Source organism: Anabrus simplex, chromosome 1 (genome assembly GCF_040414725.1).
Source record: "Anabrus simplex isolate iqAnaSimp1 chromosome 1, ASM4041472v1, whole genome shotgun sequence".
Classification (NCBI taxonomy): Eukaryota; Metazoa; Arthropoda; class Insecta; order Orthoptera; family Tettigoniidae; genus Anabrus; species Anabrus simplex.
This window is the reverse complement of record NC_090265.1, coordinates 44,377,367-44,382,171: the sequence shown is the minus strand read 5'-3', so window position 1 is coordinate 44,382,171 and position 4,805 is coordinate 44,377,367. Positions and strand designations below refer to the sequence as shown.

At 46.1% G+C, this 4,805-nt stretch overlaps 2 non-coding genes across 2 annotated transcripts; one reads left to right on the top strand and one right to left on the bottom strand.

Annotated features, from left to right (window-relative positions):
• Positions 1-3,042: 3,042 nt before the first annotated feature.
• Positions 3,043-3,115, bottom strand: TRNAA-AGC (transfer RNA alanine (anticodon AGC)). Its single transcript has one exon. It is a non-coding gene; the product is annotated as a tRNA-Ala (tRNA).
• Positions 3,116-4,024: 909 nt separating this feature from the next.
• TRNAA-AGC (transfer RNA alanine (anticodon AGC)) lies at positions 4,025-4,097 on the top strand. The gene has a single exon. It is a non-coding gene; the product is annotated as a tRNA-Ala (tRNA).
• The last annotated feature ends 708 nt before the right edge of the window (positions 4,098-4,805 follow it).

Here is a 4,805-nt window from a genome sequence, read left to right as displayed (position 1 = left end):
AAGCTCCAGGACACTGCCATTGAGGCGGTAGAGGTGGTATCCCTCGCTGAGTACGAGGGAAAAACCGATCCTGGAGGGTAAACAAGTGAAGAAGAAGAAGAAGAATAAGAGAACAAGAGTGATAAACTTTATAAAACGGGCGCAACGCTGACATGGAGGTGGTCAGAAGCTCAAAGGGAAAGTAGACCAAGCGACTCATATGCTGAAGGAATGTAGGACGTAGGCTGCCCAGGAAAGAATAACATGGGCAAGACTGGAGGAGGCCTATAACCAAGAGTGGACCTCCGTAGGCTGAATAATAATAAGAAGAAGACGATTTAGCAACAGAACATACATGATTATGTTTACCAAGACCAATTCCTCGACTAGCGACTAATGCATGAAACCTGTACATTACGCAGTATATTTTCAATTTTCGCTGTGTTAATATTTCAGTGTGTCCGCCTCTGTTGTGTAGTGCTTCGTGTGATTAGTTGCCAGCCCCTGAGGCCCGGGTTCGATTCATGGCTCTGCCACGAAATTTGAAAAGTGGTTCGAGGACAGCAACGGGGTCTATCAGCCTCAGTTAGAGGGGATTCGATTCCACCTCAGCCATCCTCGAAGTGGGTTTCCGTGCTTTCCCACTTCTCCGGACAAATGCCGGGATAGTACCAAACTTAAGGCCACGGCCGTTTCCTTGTCTATCCCTTCCAATCTTCCCATCTCCAACAAGACCCCTGTTCAGAATAGCAGGTGAGGCCTCCTGGGCCTGCTCTCCAGTTGTATCCCCCGACCGAAAGTCTCACGCTCCAGGACACTGCCCTTGAGACGGTAGGGATGGGATCGTTCGCTGAGTCCGAGAGAAAAACCAACCCTGGGGGGTAAACGAATTGAGAAAGAAAGAAAGAAAGAAAGAAAGAAAGAAAGAAAGAAAGAAAGAAAGAAAGAAAGAAAGAAAGAAAAAAATATGTGAGTATGCTCGCTGTGTCAATACGTTAGTGTACGTTGTTGCCTATATGATTCGTAACACTGAAGTGTCCGTATGCTATGCCCTCGAGCTGAAGAATAACTGTCGGTATCAGCAATCGACACGGTCGAGAATTTAACTCAATCTTACCAGTGGATATTTTGTCATGCATATGGTTTAGAGCTGGAGATCATACGAAAATTTGTGTAACGATGCAGTGTTATGTAACAAAATATGAGACGCGATGGATGCTACCTAGCAACAGTACCTTGAGAGCTGCACAGGTGGACTGTGTATAAACCGGAGTAGATTTTTAAGGTATGTATCAGGGCCTCTCAAACGTCCAAAATCTCACGCGTGCAAAGCGAGGCGCAGAGGATCTGTGCACTGTGCGTCGGTCGGACTCGGCTCACCTCGACTTGACTCGGATGGTGTAGTCCGCTGAGAGCGACGAAGCGTTCGGTTATAGACGGACGGCTTGTTTATCAGTGAAATAGACAAGCGCAAAGCAACAAAATAATGGAGCAACCTGTTTCGAAGCAAGCAAAGACTTCCGAAAGTCCATTTCAATCGAAATGGGAATGTTCGAATTTTTTCGTCAGTCGTGACGATAAAGCCAAATGCTTAATCTGAGGGACAATAATTACGTGATTATATATTTTTCAATACAAAGACTTTGCCCGAATTCTACCAGAATTTTTCGAAGAAAGATTTTTCTAAGCTGCATTGAGAAGCAGCTATGTTTGGTCCCACATGCGAATGTTAAAGTTTTCTCTTCTGTTTTGACTTGTACGAAAGCTAGATTGCGTTCGAGCATTTCTGATAATAATTTAAAGAACGCTCTCAGAATTGCTGTCAGCCGATCCTTTGTTCCAGACATTACTGCTATAATTGCAAAGAAAAAAGGAAAAGGAGAGATTGAGAAGATAAATTGTCTGCTCAAACCAAATTGAAGGAAGAGATTTTTAACACAGGTAACCTTGTCCCATACAACAGAGTGTCTCCGCTCACCGCACGTAAACATTTCGCAGTGAGGGGAGAAACAACGGGGAAAGTGAGGAAGGCGGAGACAGGCCGAACGGGTGAGACAGATGTAGGGAAAGAGGAGTGGGGGTTTGCACTCTGGTCAAGTAGTGAAGTCGTCTCCTGCACCTTGCGCCGTGCAGTGCACCGGCGCGTGCACTCTGAGAGGCCCTGGTCTATATATAGAATCGACTGTATCTTTTTTGTGTGTGTGTTTCAAGAACGTGTACATAGAGTCGATTGTCAACTGTAGCATTATACGCTAAGTAAATAAATAAATGAATGGGTCTGTATGTCATGGCATCCATCAATTTTTCACATCACAGCCTGCACGGTGGTTAGGTAACATCGCATCGCACTTTATTGAAGGACATATTTATGATCATTTGATTCTCCCGAAGGGAAATTTAATGACATTTTTGTTTGCGTCGTGTCTTCACGTTACTCATTAATTATCAGCCCTTTTACTCGTCTGTAACACAGTGACTCTTAAAGTTAATAGTTACTGTTAAAATATACTATATTTCTTTCTTTCTTTCTTTCTTTCTTTCTTTCTTTCTTTCCTTCCGTTTACCGTCCAGGTTTGATTTTTTCCTCGGGCTCAGCGTGGAATCCCACCTCAAACGCCTCAAGGGCAGTGTCCTGGAGCGTGCTACTGGGTCTGGGATACAACTAGGCAGTGGAACCAGTACCTTGCGGCCGTGGCTTTAAGTTAGGTACCATCCCTGCATTTTTCTGGAAGAAAAGTGGGAAACTACGGAAAAACAGTTCGAGGATGGTTGAGGTGGGAATCTATTCGCCCCACCCCCTGTACTCAGGCGAGGCTAAGTGGACCCCATACCAGCCTTCGTACAACTTTTCAAATTCCATTGCAGAACCGGGAATCGAACTCGGGCCCTCAGGGGTGGCAGCTATTCACACTAACCACAACGGGGAATCAAACCCGGGCCTCCTGCGGTGGCAGTTAATCACACTAACCACTACACCACATAGGTGGACTAAAACTTAACTATTAAACACAATTTTCCACAAAATATGTTTTACTTCGTGAGTTCCGTTGTCCATAAACCAACGAGAGGCGCCGGGTATCGATCCCGGTACCTCTCGCATGCTAAGCGAGCGCTCTACCATCTGAGCTACGCCCCCTTGTTCCGTCTAGCCTGTTTTGCAATTACAATGCTTATCAGTACACACAACCGCGTGTTCATTTCTTATCGACTGCGCGGAGAGTATCTGCGTGTATTTTCACCACTTTCATAGTAAAAACACACTATTAAGTACAGTATTAATTTGGGCCCATACGGTTAATACTTTTGGAATGTACACTGCTACCAGCATGCAAAATCCGAGCGAAATCGGTGTGTTAACACCTGGAAGATTTCCCTTTAGGTACGCCTCTGTGGTGTAGTGGTTAGCGTGAACGGGGTCCACTCAGCCTCGGGAGGTCAACTGAGTAGAGGTGGGTTCGATTCACACCTCAGTCATCCTGGAAGTGGTTTTCCGTGGTTTCCCACTTCTCCTCCAGGCGAATGCCGGGATGGTACCTAACTTAAGGCCACGGCCGCTTCCTTCCCTCTTCCTTGCCTATCCCTTCCAATCTTCCCATCCCTCCACAAGGCCCCTGTTCAGCATAGCAGGTGAGGCCGCCTGGCCGAGGTACTGGTCATGCTCCCCAGTTGTATCCCCCGACCAAGAGTCTGAAGCTCCAGGACACTGCCCTTGAGGCGGTAGAGGTGTGATCCCTCGCTAAGTCAGAGGGAAAAACCGAACCTGGAGGGTAAACAGATGATGATGACGATGAGATTTCCCTTTAGAATCACGGGACTTTGGCACTATGCTGCGGCTGATTTGAAGCAAAGGTTTACTGGTTTTTACTGCCCGAACACTGATTATGAAAATGTATTTTATGTTATTACATTATATTGAAGAGGACATCGTGATAACTCTATTTACAGTACTTACTTGCACAAGTACTTGTTCCCGATAAGAAATGTGCACGCGAATGTGTCTCCTACTGATAAGCATTGTAATTGCAAAACAGCCCAGACGGGACAAGGGGGCGTAGCTCAGATGGTAGAGCGCTCGCTTAGCATGCGAGAGGTACCGGGATCGATACCCGGCGCCTCCAGTCTTTTTATCATCTCGCTGGTTTATCGACAACGGAACTCACGAAGTAAAATATATTTTGTGGAAAATTGTGTTTAATAGTTAAGTTTTAGTCCACCTCTGTGGTGTAGTGGTTAGTGTGATTAGCTGCCACCGCCGGAGGCCCGAGTTCGATTCCCGGATCTGCCACGAAATTTGAAAAGTGGTGGTACGAGGGAGATCAACTGAGTAGACGGAGTTTCGATTCACAGCTCAGCCATCCTGGAAATGGTTTTCTGTGGTTTCCCACTTCTCCAGGCAAATACCGGGATGGTACCTAACTTAAGGCCACGGCCGCTTCCTTCCCTCTTCCTTGTCTATCCCTTCCAATCTTCCCTTCCCCCACAAGGCCCCTGTTCAGCATAGCAGGTGAGGCCGCCTGGGTGAAGTACTGGTCTTCCTTCCCAGTTGTATCCTGCCGACCCAAAGTCTCACTCTCCAGGACACTGCCCTTGAGGCGGTAGAGATGGGATCCCTCGCTGAATCCGAGGGAAAAACGAACCCTGGAGGGTAAACAGATTAAGAAAGAAAGAAAGAAAGAAAGAAAGAAAGGAGAAAGGTGCAGCGATAATGATAAAAAATATAACACTGGAACATACCTGTAAAAATGGACGTTATAGTGTTATTTTCGTGCTTTCGACAGACTGAAAATACTCTAAAGTTGTATTAACTGAGTCAACAGTGAAAAAAA